The following is a 15,115-nucleotide window of genomic DNA, read 5'->3' as shown; positions in this document are numbered from 1 at the left end:
ATTGCTCACCCATAAAAAAAATCAAGGTCTTTTAATGTAGCCTCAGATGGAGAAAGTGCACACTCATTTCATTTATAGTAGGTCATATTGTGCTAGGTATTTAGGTCACATTATACTTCATCTTTTATTTGAAATTACATGAACTTGGAATCTCTTCACATTTATTAAGAGCCGAATAACAGGCAGTTCCTACCTTTGAAAGAGACCAGAACTAAGGACTAGTGTTCAACAAATAAGGGGCCCAGATAGGATAGCGACCCTTCGTGGTTTACAGACTCAGAAACCCACAGGAGAAGTTCCACTGTGTCCTCCAGAGGGACTATAAGTTGTTATTGTAATCACCGACAGTGAGTTTGGTCTGACAAGTAGATATTCAAATGTCCTGAAACCCGAAATGGGTCTGTCAGAGGTCAAACTTCTTTGTTAAAATTAAAGTGCTTCTGTTTTGTTATAAGATCGCTCAACTTCTCCACATGTGCATGGAAAGACTGTTAAGAAAAGTTAGGATTTTTCTTATAAAGAAGCTTGGAGTCATCTTCACCTCTGTAGTACTTAGCAGTCATTATCCATCAATGTCTATAGATTACAATATATTCTGAAATATTTATTGCCTAATTTGAAGAAGAAAAATTTAGATTTTCAAAATATTTAGGAAAATTTCTATGAAGGCTTACATTTTTAACACTTACATGTATGTGTCTTGTCAATGTTCTTTTTAATTGTTCACTCTTCTCCAGCTGTGTTCTGGCTTTGCGCTTTCCAACTTGTAGTCCCTGTACCGACTGCCCAGCCCCCCGTTCCCAGAAGAGCAACCAGGTGCCATCAAATCGATTCTTACTCAGAGTGACCCTAGAGGACAGAGAAGAACTGGCCCCCTGGAGGTTCCATACCTTTACATCTTTGAAAGGCAGCAGAGTGACTGGCTGGTTTGAATCACAAACCTTATGATCGGCAGCTCAATGTATAACCAATCGGTCACCAATTGTCCACCTGTAGCTTTTCTTGGAAGTCCTGAAATACCGAAGTTGATAAACTAGTAAATTAGTATAACCTAATAGCTGAAAATAGAGTGCAACACCTATCTAAGAAACTATAGTTGATGGGTCTACCCTTAGCAGATTTCATCAGCATCCCAAGAGTAGACCAAATAAATAAATAACAGAATTCAGGGGAGGGGTGGTTGTGTAGGGCTGTGTCATTGGTCATATTTTATATAAAACTCTGAGATCCTTACAACCCTGATTTCATCTGTAGCACAATTTCTTTTTCCAAATTCCCATTCTTTCTTTTTGAAGAATGATCAATAACCTTTATCTAACATAAATAAATTAATGTTTTTCTCAAAGTTCACTACCCAGTAATAGTATGTCCCTTCCCTTGAGTTAGGAACCCTGATGCTGAGTGGTTACCCAGAGAGCTATGCAACCATAGGGTCTGCAGTTAGAAGCCACCAGCCAGTCAGTAGGATTCGCTTTCTGCTCCAGGACACAGTTAGAGGCTCACAAACTCACAGGGGCATTGCTATGAGTTTGTATCGGTTCGATATCAGTGAGTTTTGTTTTGTTTTACCTGACTTGCTTTCTTTTCATGCACTTCGCCTGGTGAACTCCATGTATATTGTATTACCCACAGAATAAAGTCCTATCTTTAATAGTAGGGCAGAAAATAAAAGAACGGCCAGAGTTTGTCTAAGATCATAATGCCGAACCATCCCTAAAGTACAGACTCTATAACATAACTATTATTTTATTCTTATAATAGTCATTTGTTGAGTATAAGAATATAAAAACATCAGTGTAAGATGCTGAAAAAGAAATATATTTGTATAACAAAAGTGCCCACAATTCACTGAGGAGGACCTTACAATAATGTAAGGGGGAATACACAAATGCAAATAATCATAATAAGATGCAGTAAAAGTACATGTGAATGGCATGACCTCAAATGCTTCAGAATCTTGAAGAGAGAGTAGGGACTACAATGACAACCTTTTGCTATCAACAGGTGACACCGGTTCTGGAATTTCAGTGATGACATATGGATTTTAAATTGTAAAAAGCAAAGTACAAGATTTTAAAATACACAAACTGTATGAGTGAGTGAGAGCAGACGAACTTGGATAAATTCTTAAGAAGGCCTTGAATGATGAGGCTGAAAGTATATGTCATATTGTAAAGCCCTGGAGTGACATGCTTTGAACTGAACTTAGTAAGCCTTAGCTAATGATTTGGGAAACTAGTGAAGCATGATTTGGTTTGCTCCTTAACAAGCCTACTGTCAGTAGAAATGAAAAGTAAGCGAAAATAGAAGCAGTATTAGAAGCAAGGAATAGACCTTGCCAGTCACCATGATATTGAAACTGAGACCAGGTCAGGACTCTGCCTTGGAACGTTACTCTAAATCTCCTTCTGCTTATTCTCTGGAATTTTCTGCAAGTCTCTTCCTGGCAGCTTCCGTTTCTAAAAAGGAACCACCAGGACAAGACACCTCTACCACTCACATAAGAGAATTATATTCTTGAGGTGCTCAAAAAATTTCCTGATACCAAGGGCTCAAGTAGAAATAAAATGTTTTGAAAATGATGGCAACATATGTACAAATATGGATATATGCATGGATTATGTTAAGAGCTGTACAGCCCCCAATAAAATGATGTTTTTCAAAATCATCTGGGAACTTTAAAAACTGTCCTATTTAGGATCCCATACTCAGGAATAGAAAAGAGCATTTTGGAAGAGGACTTTAGAGATCTCAACAATTCTGAATGAGAAAACAAATTCAGCATGGTAAAATTAATATGGGAAAGAAAAATCAATAATAAGAGGACATTTTATGATTACAAACTCCTAAAATAAAAATTAAGAAACAGTTCAACTACCAAACCTAATAATGAAGCTTAAAGAATTAGCAAAGGAAGCACAGAGTCAAAACAAGCAAAAGTAAAATAATGGAGTAGGGCAGAGATAAATGAAATACAGAATAGAAGAGTGACAGAGAAAATGAATGAACCCAAAAGTTAGTTATTTGAAAAGATCAAAATAGATCATTTTTAGCTACCTTGATCAAAACAAAACCAATAAGGTTCAGATTTTAAAATTCCAAAGTTAAAATCATTTTAATTTTGCATAGTTAAAAATTAACACGAGAGGTAGTATGAACAATTGTACACCAACAAACTGTACACCAACTTATGAAGGGAAAAAATCCCTGAAACATACAAACTGCTAAAACTGACTCAAGAAGAAATGGAAAATATAATCAGACCATAGCAAGTTAGGAGAGTGAATCAGTGTTCAACTGTTTCTCAATAAAGAAAATTCCAAAACCAGATTGCTGGCAAATTTCCCTAAATATTTCTTTTATAAAAAAAAAACAACAATCGGAAATTATGATTTCTAAAACTTTCCAAAAAGTCAAAGGGATATTTCTTAGTTGATTTTTTTGAAGATACCACTACCTTGATACTAAATAAAGTCAGGAAGAGATGTAACCAGAAACAAACCTATCAAACAAAATTCCTTCTGAATGTAGACTCATATATTCTGAACAAAATGCTAGAAAACCAAGTTTAGCAGCATATTTAGGCATTGCTGTGATATTTCCATTCGGGACCCGACTATGTGACCACCTCCGGTGCCAGGTGGTTCCGTAAATGAAAATCAGTCAATGTAATACACCATGCTAGATTTTCAAAAAGAATGAAAAACATAAAAGATCATTGCAATCGATGCAGAAAAACATTTGACAAAATTCTAATGCTTCTTTATGCTTTCAATACTCAATGGTCTAATATTAGGAGGACACTTTCTCAACCGGATAAAGCTTTTATATGAAAATTCAACAGCTGATATCATACTCAATAAAATTCTGAAAGTTTTTCTGCTAAGATTAGTAATAAACAAGATTGACCACTTTCACAATATAGTAAGAAATACTAATGGTGCCATGATGCAGTGCTCAGCTTCTAAACAAAAGGTCTGTGGTTTGAGCCCATCAGTCTCTCCCTGAGGGAAAGGGGTGGCAGTCTAATCCTATAAAGACTGAGAGCCCTGCAAACCCTTTGGGACAGTTCAACTTTGTCCTAAAATGACAAAAGTCAGAATCAACTTGTCAGCGATGAGTGTGTTTTCTTGTTTGCGTCTCTGTTGTTGTCCCTGATCAAATACAGTCCTGGAAGTTCTAGCTAGAGCAATTGGACAAGAAAAGGCATCAACATTGAAATATCAGTAAAATATTTCCGTTACAGATCACATGATCCCATATATGAGCAACATTAAGGTAAAAGTCTCTTTGAGCTGGTAAACCAAGTCAGCAAACTGTCAGGAAGTAAAATCAACAACTCATTCCTCATTTACCAACATGAGTATGTTCCAAAGACCTTGCTGTTATGTGAACATCAGTGTTGCAGGGAAATAGAGGATTTTTTCCGGCAGAGCATTCATTTCTCTAATTTTTCAAAGCATAAAATATGGTCATGGGAAAAAAAAATAACCGGTAAGATTTGGTAATAGGCTCGTCCCTGTAAAGAATCCACATATAGAATATCTCTTTGTGAGGAAGGATGCTTAAAGGAGTCAAAGCAGGAGGAAGACAGGCTGCGTAACTGGAGGGCTCCCAGCTTAACCACTTCACCTTCCTCCTGAGGGAGACCAGAGCTTCTCCTGTGTTGCCACCTCTAGGGCTGCACTGCCACCACAATGCTCTCGGCATTCACAATTCCAGAACCTATTCTGGCCTTTGGTCCTGGAGCATCACTGAGGCTCAGCGCTTCCAGCAGTAGTGTCAGGCTTCAGCAAGGCAGAGCTTTGAGGCCCAGTTGGGCTCACGTTGGGATCGCACACATTTCTTCTACACACCTTCTCTGGTATGTCTTTTTTCCCATCCCTTCCTACCCCACATCAATTTTGAGCTGCAGGCCTAGATAAAATAGGAGTTGGGAACCTGCTGACTTGTGCTGCCTGTATATTCTCCTGTAGGTCATGGCTGTAGAGAAGGACAGCTCAAGAGAGGCAGCTGGCTACGGCACCCCAGCAAGAGGGAGCAGAAAGATCAGAGCAGCAGGGCTCAGCTAACTGGAGGCTACTCAGGCATATTCTTTAAGGGAAGAGATGATCCAAAGGTATTGCCCCCATCCCCCTGCCTCATTAATGCACAAATAGTTAGGTAGTGGATTTTTTTTAAACTACTGTCCTAAATGTAAAGTTTTAAAACACACTATGAAACTATTGTAATCAAAGCAGTGTGTTATTGGCATACGAATTGATAAATAAAAGAATACAATAGACAATTCAGAAATAATCCCACTTATGTATTGTCATTTGACTTTTAACAAGGCTGCATGTTCAGTCAATGGTAAAACAATAATCCCTTCAGTAAGTGGTGCCTGGACAACTTAATTTACCTAAGTAAAAGCATGAAATTGAACCATACTGTACATAATATAAATATCATTGAAGAGACATACAGGCAAATGGAGAATAGAAAAAAACCAACTATGAGCACATACATAATATATGCATCCTTACATGTCTATATTTACACGGAGAGAGACACATAGATAAATACACAAATGCACATATATCTGTGTGTTCTGTCTCAAACAGCAGTCTCTACTTTTCCCTTTGGTTCTGTAGTTCATTGCAATGGCTACACACAACCTACAGAAATTGCTCAGCATTATAGGATTTATTTAAAAAGTTAACAGTTTACAAAACAGGTGAGAAATACTCAGCAAACAGATGTTCAGTCAAGACATGATAAAAAATTCTTTCACTGTTGCTATGAAATGCCCAAAGGGCATGTTATTCCATTGTAAACCTCAACATGAATACACTCGGCTCCATCTCTGCAGGTCAGTGAGCTAGCTCCCCAAATTAAGTACCCACGTGTATAAATGACTCCATGGGAAAAGAGATGTTCTGTAATGCTGTGTTGTTTAGTGTTGTTTTTATCTCTATATTTTATGATGAGGGAAGGGTAGATTATATCTATAATGTGTGAAAATAAATTTTCTATATATGATTGAAATATGCATACAATATTAAGTAGGTAATTTGAGAGAATACTATTTTGATGTCAAAAAAGGAACATATTTCTTTTTAGGGAAATAAATGAGTTAGGTTCAACTGCATGAGAATAAAGAATGGTTTAAGATATACAAGTAAGAGTGTGTTACTGTGGTCTGGAAGCTATGTCACAGGTATTTCAAATGCCAGCAGGATCACATAAATTGAACAGGTTTCAGCGGAGTTTCCACACTAAGAACAGACACCGAAGAAGGACTTGGCTCCACACTTCAGAGGAACGAGCTGCTGCAAACCTCATGCACAGCTTTGAAACATTGTCAGATATTGAAGGCCTCATGAAGGCAAGCAGAACTTTTTGAGATAGTGTTGGAGGAGGGTCCCCTTGGGCCAGAGGACACTCAAAATGTGACAGAGGAGCAGCTGATTTCCCTGGGACTAGTCCACCATGGTGACGTGAAGAGGGTGAAGCCTGGGATACATGGAGGAAAGGTTGACTTTTTTAAAAATCATTTTATTAGGGGCTCATACAACTCTTATCACAATCCATATATACATCAATTGGGTAAAGCACATTTGTACATTCATTGCCCTCATCATTCTCAAAACATTTGCTCTCCACTTAAGCCCCTGGCATCAGCTTCTAATTTTTCCCCTCCCTCCCTGCTCCCCTCTCCCTCATGGACCCTTGATAATTTATAAATTATTATTTTGACCTATCTTGCCCTGTCCGATGTCTCCCTTCACGTTTTTAAGGATTTTGTTTTGCTTGGTTTCACAATCAATGTTCATGGAAGGGGCAGCCAAGAGATCAATGACACATTGCAATAGGCAAATATGCTGCACAAGAACTCGTCAGAGGATTGAAAAGCAGCAATGTTACTTTGAGGACTAAGGTGCATCTGACCCAAGAAATGGTATTTTCAATTGGCTCTTAGGCATGTGGAAGTTGGACATTGAATACATAAGAATTGATGCTCTTGAATTGTGGTGTTGCAGAAGAATAAATCCACCAGGAAAAGTAGCAAATGCTGTTTGAGACAGAACACACATCTAGATGTGCATTTGTGTATTTCTCTATGGGTCTTTCTCTGTTTAATGTATACATGTAAGGATGGACATATTATGCATGTTTGCCTAGCTGCTTTTCTGATTTTCTATTTTCCATTAGTTTGTGTGTCTCTTCCAAATATCACATTTCTTGATCACTACAAGAATGAATCAGAAGGTTTTTATTGAGTTCCAGGCAGCGTTCTCAAAAATTTGTTATCCAAGATGACAATTTCTCTCAGTTTTCTTTAAAATGATATTCTTAACACTTTCCACTTCCCTATTAACTTCAGGTTTAATCAACAATTTTAAAAATACACAAAGACAAATCCATTTGGATTTGATTAAAGTAATACTGTGCTCATAGACCAATTGGAACACATTTTATTTTCTGTTATTGAATATTTCATTCTATATAATTGGTATATTTTCCACTTATTTTGTCTTTTAAGCACTTTTAAAAGATATTTTTTAAGTCCTCTAAATGTTTGCATTTTAAATGCTTTGTCCTGTCATTTAAAAATGCATGGCCAATGGTGCTAAATTTTTCATTTTTAAAAATCCATGTAAATATATATAAAGAAATTTATTTTTACTATTAGATCTGTACCCATCCAACACAATGTCTGACTTCTGCTATTAATCCTGATTAATAATTTATTTATATTTGTTAAAAAATTTATTAATAACATAAATCAAGAAAAATAACTAATGTTTATAATTAATCCTACACATCGGGACATTCAAAGCTCATAAAACTGAAATTGACAGTAAAGATAAAATATTGGTACTTTATTTTCAACATAAACTATATCAATTTCATGTCACTTTTGTAAGAAATGATGCTAGCTTTATTTTATCTCTAAACAAGTGAGCGTTTTAGGAATTTAACCATATCAATGCAGGTTTGTGCTCATGATGACCTGAAGAAAAGCAGGTGTCCTTTAAATATACTTTTTAAGCTTAGGAAATGAAAAGAAGCCAAAGGACCACAATTGGGACAATAAAGTGAATGCCTAATGCTTTTCCATACAAACTAACAAAATTGCCCTATTTTGATGAAAGGAAGGTGCAACAGCATTGTCCTGATAGCGGGACTCTGGTCAAAGTATCCTAGGCATTTTTCTACTTTAGCTAACTTTCTGAAAACTCTGCTAGCAAAAATTATTGATGTTTGTCCTTCCAAAAAGTCAAAATGTAAATGGTTTTGAGCAACCAAAACAAGCCAAAAAAAATTGTTACCATGATCTTTGCTCTTGACCGCTCTACTTTTTGCTTTGACTGAACATCTGTCATCTCTTGGTAGCCCTTGCTTTGATTGTGCTTTGTCTTCAGTGTCACATTGCTAAAGTATGTTTTATCTTGCACTACAATTCTTCCAAAAATGCTTAACATCTTGATCATATTAATTTAAAATTTCTGCTGAAAGCTTGATTCTTTTCTGCAACTGATGTGAGCTAAATAGTTTTGTGACCCACTGAGCAAAAGATTGCTAGATTTTAATTTTGGAGCCAGAATGGTGTAAGTTGAACAAATTAAAGTGGCTAAGGTGACTATTATTGTTTCTACTGTGGATAACTTCGGCAATTAGGGAATTTATAAGATTGTTTCTTTGAAAATTGTTAAGAATGGCCTATTGCTCTGAGTGTCATTTTCAACATTAACCTCTCATTAATTAAAATGAAATCCATTTGTGAATTGCTGATTCCTTTGGAGTACTTTACCCCTAAACTTTACATGATGCATCAATGATTTTGACTTTTCTTCCACCCAAGAGTCACCATACATTCGTTGTTTGCTCTTGCTTCAATTATAGGGGATTTCATGTTACTCTAGTAGGGGCTCCTTTCAAACTGGAATCTTATCTTTTTAGTTTATCAAACTAACTTTGGTTCACAGATCACACATTTAAATGAGTTTACTTGAATGTAATTAAAATATATGTTTATGTATAGTTTGTTTTTTATATATAATATCCGTTCTTTATTAACAACTTGAAGATACTTCATAGTGTTTGAATTATTTATCAACATTCAATAATCTTTACTATTTTTATTATTAGGAGTGGCATTATGCTCTGCCCTTCCAACAGAAAGTTAATTTATTTAATGTTCAAAGAATAAATGCATCCTTGAATACTGTAGAATAACTCTTCCATCCATTGAATTAAAATTAATTCACCTTTAATTTTCATGCTTGGTTCTAATTATCACTTCTAAAACTGTTCATTCGGCTATTGTACTTCACTTTTGCGATACATCTTCATAAACAATGCATATATATTTCTGCATTGTTTGTGAGAGGTAAAATTGACAAGACAAATATTTACCACATAATGTTTTAATAAAAGTAGGTTTCTGTCGACATTTGAAGAGTAAATTTCCACAATACCAAATCTTGTCCCTGATCCTATCTCATTCACCATAAGAAAAGTACAGTACAATGTAGCAGTGAGGAATTACTAAACCCAAATGAAGGCCAAACATGATGGTGGGACAAGAGGAAAGTAAAAGGAAATAGAGGAAAGAACCAGGAGGCAAAGGACATTTCTAGAGGCCGAAGTACAGGCAAGTACATATGTGAATGCTTATATAAAGAGAGGGGAATAAAACTATGTACTCATACCAATATGTTAAGAGTTAAGGTTGCAGATGGACATTGGGCCTTGACTTAAGTACTCCCTTAACACAAGAACACTTTGTTCTAACAATCCGGCCTTCTGTCATGCTCACCTTCCCGACCCGATTGCTGAAGACAAAATGGGTGCATAAGCAATTGTAGTGAAGAAAGCTGATAGTGCCCGGCTATCAAAAGATATAGTCTGAGGTCTTGAAGGCTTGAAGATAAACAAGTGACCATCTAGCTGAGAAGCAACAAAGCCCACATGGAAGAAGCACACAAGTCTGTGTGATCATGAGGTGTCGATGGGTATCAGGCATCTAAGACCCAGAAAAAAAAACATACCCAAGGTGAATGGGGGGGTGAGGGGGAAGCGGGGGGCACATGGAGTGGAGACCCAAAGCACATCTGTAGACAATTGGACATCCCCTCACAAAGGGGTCACAGGGAAAAGATGAGCCAGTCAGGGTGCAGCATAGCACCAATGAAACACACAACCTTCCTCTAGTTCTTTGGTGCTTCATTCACCCCAATCATGACCTCAATCTACCTTACAAATCAGATTAGACCAGAGCATGCACACAGAAAAGAGTCCACAACACAGGGAATCCAGGATAGATAAAGCCGTCAGGGCTCACAATGAGAGTAGAGATATCAGTAGGATTAGGGGATGGTGGGGGGAGAAAGGTGGAATTGATCATAAGGATTAATCTAGACCTTCTCCCAGGAGGACAAATAATGGAAAAGTAGATAAGAGGCGATGGAGGATGGTGTAAGATATGGCAATAAAAATCTACAACTTATCAAGGGTACTTGAGGGAGGGTTGGCAGGGGAGGAAGGGAGATGAAATGGATAGCTGATATCAGGGGCTCAAATGGGAAGACAATGCTTTGAAAATGATGACGGTGGCATATGTGCAAATGTGCTTGACACACTGGATGAATGTATGGATTGTGATAAGAGATGTAAGGGCCCCCAATAAAAGTATTTAAAAAAAAAAAAGAAAAGTGCCATGCATATCCATTTGTCTAACCCAACTTCATAGCAAATAACAGTTTTAAGCTACTATCATCTTCATATCCTCATATTATTTTTAAATTCACCTAATTGTCTCCACATACGTCTTACATCTGGAGTTTTAAGCAATGTAATACTTTCTTAGCATTCATGTATTGTCTCTTAAAAACTATTGGTTTCCTTACCAACATATTTTAATTGATGTTTTCAATTGATATTTTTGTTAATTATATTGGTCATGTACAAAGTTTTCTAAAACACTTTGTGATTTTAATTTAATCCTAACATCTTTACTTCCTTTCATTTCCTATTTTAATTTAAAATTTATTCAAGTGATTAGCAAATGCTTTTTCAAAAAGCTTCTTTAAGATATATTATGATTTGTGTTTATTTGAATTATGATATTTTACAGGTCAAATCTTGTTTTCTGAAACACAATATGTGAATTCTACTATACATGGCTGAGCAACAAAGGCTTCTGTGCTGACGGCATTTCACTTTGCCAACCTACAAGATAAAAATGGTTTCCACAAAATAGGTAGTATTTGTAAACTCAGCTGCACTAGTCAAAATAAATGGGCAAGTAGGACACTAGTAATTTAAGTCAAGCAGGGTGCTTAATTTCTACAAGCAAGCTTGACACTGAGTTAAGTTTATTTTCTTCTTCTCAAAATTGGGTTTGAATTATTTGTTAGGATCTGAACAAAATTCATCCACAGAAACAATTCTTGTATGCCATGCTTTTTTTCTGAAAATAAGCCCATAAGATACATGTAACCTATTTTATAAATACGACAATATATTTCCAATTGAAAAAATCATCCAGCTTCAGATTTACTCAATGAAACCACAATAAATAGTAATTCTTTTAATTAGTTCAAATGCTAATACTAAGGAAAATATTGATAGGTGGCCCATCTTGATAGTTATTATATATATTATATAGATCACTGAGTGGTGAGAACTATTTGTTGTCCTGTACTAACCTGAAAGTTAATGGTTCAAAACCACCCAAAGGTACTGTGAAGGAAAGGCAGGGCGACCTGCTTCCATGAATATTCCTATTGTTATGTGTCATTAGGCCTTGTCCAACCGTGTATACAAAAGGCCATAGTACTGTTGAACCCTGGGGCTTTACCCTAATTCATTCAAGGAGTATCGAGATGTGATGCAGTTGAGTTCTGACTCAATTTTTCCCATAAAAAATAACTGAAAACGGATTAATCCATTCTCAACCACCAAGTTTTTACCCAACCTTTACCTTTTCATATAAAACATGACATGGAAATTTCAAAGTAAGTAAGTTCAGAGTTAAATAATATAATTTAAATAAGAGACACAACATTAAGAATGTTTTTAGCAATTACAGTATGGTCCAGCCCTTGAGATTGATAGGACCTGGATCTGTGGACACAGATGTGGAGAGGAGGCACAGAGAAAGAGCAATTGGTTGGAAGGGGAGGTTTTTCTCTTCTTTGTCTTTTTTTCACTAGGACCTGGTTTTCTCTAAAAAAAAACCTGTCTAATGCGGTCTGCTGTTAGCATTTCCTTCAGTCTTCTAAAAGGTTTTACTAAATTATCATCAGCAACATTGGTAACATGGTTAACCAATTCCTTATGATGATACTTTTGAAAAAACTCTTTCTTGGGACCCATGTTTTTTATTATAAAATTGTACCAAAAGCCGCATAAACTAAGAAAATTACAGCAAAAGCTTGGAACACAGACTCAAAAGGTTTAAACAAAAGGTTAGTTGGTGTACTAACAATGCCAACTAACGCCAGGTGACCAAAGCACTGCTTTTGTTTACCAAAATCATGAGTGTCAGGTCAGATTCTGATGTTTTGTTCAAGCTCTGATGCAAAATTTTCTCCACATTTCATGTCAAAATCAGATTTTGTCGAGTATTGATGAGGTCAAGTACCGGGATTCTACTGTATAACAAAACTAGGCTAGATTCTGCACGATCCTCACAATTGTTGCTATTTGAACCCATTGTTGCAGCCACAGTGTCAGTCCATATTATTCAATGTCTGTCTCATTTCCCCTGAATTTCTACTTTACCTAGCATGATGCCCTTCTGTAGTGACAGATCCCTACTGATAATATGTCCGGAATACAGATGTAGCCTCATCATCTCATTTCTAAGGACCATTCTATCTCTACTTCTTGTAAGATAAGTGTGTTCATTCTTCAGGCAAAAACAAAAACAAAACATTCACTGTCACCAAGTAGACTTTGACTCATAGCAAACTATTACCAGAGTAGAACTACCCCTGAAGGTTTCTGAGATTATAAATCTTTAAGAGATTAGAAAACCTCATCTTTCTCCCTCAAAATGGCTGGTGGTTTTCAATTGCTGACTCTGAGATTAGCAGCCCACGATGTCACCAAGGCTTCTGTCAGTATATGATGTATTCTATATTCCTCATAAACACCTTAAGTCAAAAAATGTTTATTCATCCACTGTCTTTATTCGTTGTTTAGCTGTTGCCTGTATTTGAGTCAATTATAAGAATATAGTGGCTTGGGCAAGATTCACCTTAGTTCTCAAAGTGACATATTTTCTTTTTAACATTTTAAAAAGGCCTTTAATAGAACATATTTGACAATCAAGAGTACCACCAAGAACACTAAATACAATTTTATTATTGAACACATGAGTTCACTATGAGCAAGGATCTTCTCAACTTCAAGGATGTCTATTTTGTATGAACAGTAGAGCCTCTGTGAGTTGTGATTGTTGCCAGACATCCTGGAGCACATTGTAACCTAGAGTGATCTCGTGGTACCTGAGAACTCCCCAGTGCAATAATGTTGACAATAATGCTTGTTCCCCTGAAGAGTGGAGTGGTGGGCTTAAACTAACAACATTTTAATTCACAGCCCAGAAACTAATTACTGGATTACCAGGATTTCTGAAAATGAATAATAAAAATATGTTTATTGAGCACTAACTATACAAGAATTCAAACAGAAGGTTAGCAAAAGAAAAGATGGGAAAACAAGGAATCCCAAATTTCACCCTCAACTGTGAGGCAATGTACGAAGTGAGGCTTGGCAGTCTTTGGTGATATTTCACTGGTGGGGAATAGGGGCTATAAAATGAAAATAAGGCAAGATGGTGCTCAGGGAAGTGGGTCATGTTGGGAACGCGGATGGTCCAAATCCCACTGTGGTTTCCCATGCAATTAGCCCACACAGCTCCACCCTCCCTGTCCACAACTACACTACGCATGTTGCCTTAGAGGGCCACTTGACCTACTCTCCAAATAGCCAATCCCAGCTGTCAAAGGGGAATGTAAAACCCTAATGAGATAAAGAAGTTGCCTGATCCCCTAGTGCAGGTGGCTATAGGTAGTCCTTAAAACCATTCTCACTAGCTTCCCAGAGAGCAAATTCAGAATCCTTGATGCTGGTGAAAATGGTTACGAACTCCTCCAAAATGATATGCAGAGAGCAACTCACATCAACGACCTCTACAAGAAAGCAAGAGAAGCAAAATGCCATGCTGGAGAATGACCTGAACCTAACAACGTTCATAGAAAAAGCAGACATTAATCTGCCACAGAATGAACTCTTTGAAATGCTGCTAAGAGTCATACAGGATATGAAGCAATCAATATAGATAAAGGATGAACAAACAGAGAAGATAGAGTCCACATACCAAAGGGCGAAAAACGAGTTAAGGGATGAGGCAACAGAATCAAAGAATAAGATAAGAGACCAAGCCACAGACTAAAAGAAGCAGAGAATCGTTTCAGTGATCTTGCAAATAGCCACACAGATGTCAACAAAAGGGAAAGGCATTCAAACAAGACAATCAAAGCAGCTAAAGAAAATTTGAGAATAATGAGCAATGCTATGAAGAGTAACAACATTCAAATAATTGGGATACCAGAACATGATACAACAATCAAATCAACAGCAAAAATAGCTAGGAAATACCTGAAAGAAAGCTTCCCCAACTTAACGAGTCAGAATCAGACTATCATTCCAGAAGGGGAGAGGACACAATTAGACTGAACCCCAGGAAGACTTCATCAAGGCATATAGTAGTCAACTTATCCAAATTTGAGGAAAAGGAGAAAATCATAAGTGCATCTAGAGAAAAAAAAGCAGTCACTTAGGGTACTCAGATAAGAATATGCTCAGACTTATCTCCTGATACCATGAAGAAGGGGGAGAATGGAGTAACTTTTTCCACAAGTTGAAAGAGATTAATGCCAACCTAAGAATCCTCTACCCCACCAAACTATCCACAAAATAGACAGAGAGGTAAGAGCTATCCCAGACAAGAAAAAAGTCTGAAAATATGTTAAAAGAAACCCAGCGTTACAAAAAATTCTTGCCAAGTTATTTTGGACAGAAGACCAACATTTGCCAAGCACAAGTAGGAGACCAC

Source organism: Echinops telfairi, unplaced genomic scaffold (genome assembly GCF_000313985.2).
Source record: "Echinops telfairi isolate 266 unplaced genomic scaffold, ASM31398v2 ScPeMD7_7400;HRSCAF=8409, whole genome shotgun sequence".
In the NCBI taxonomy this organism is placed as follows: Eukaryota; Metazoa; Chordata; class Mammalia; order Afrosoricida; family Tenrecidae; genus Echinops; species Echinops telfairi.
Note: the sequence above shows the minus strand (reverse complement) of the source record.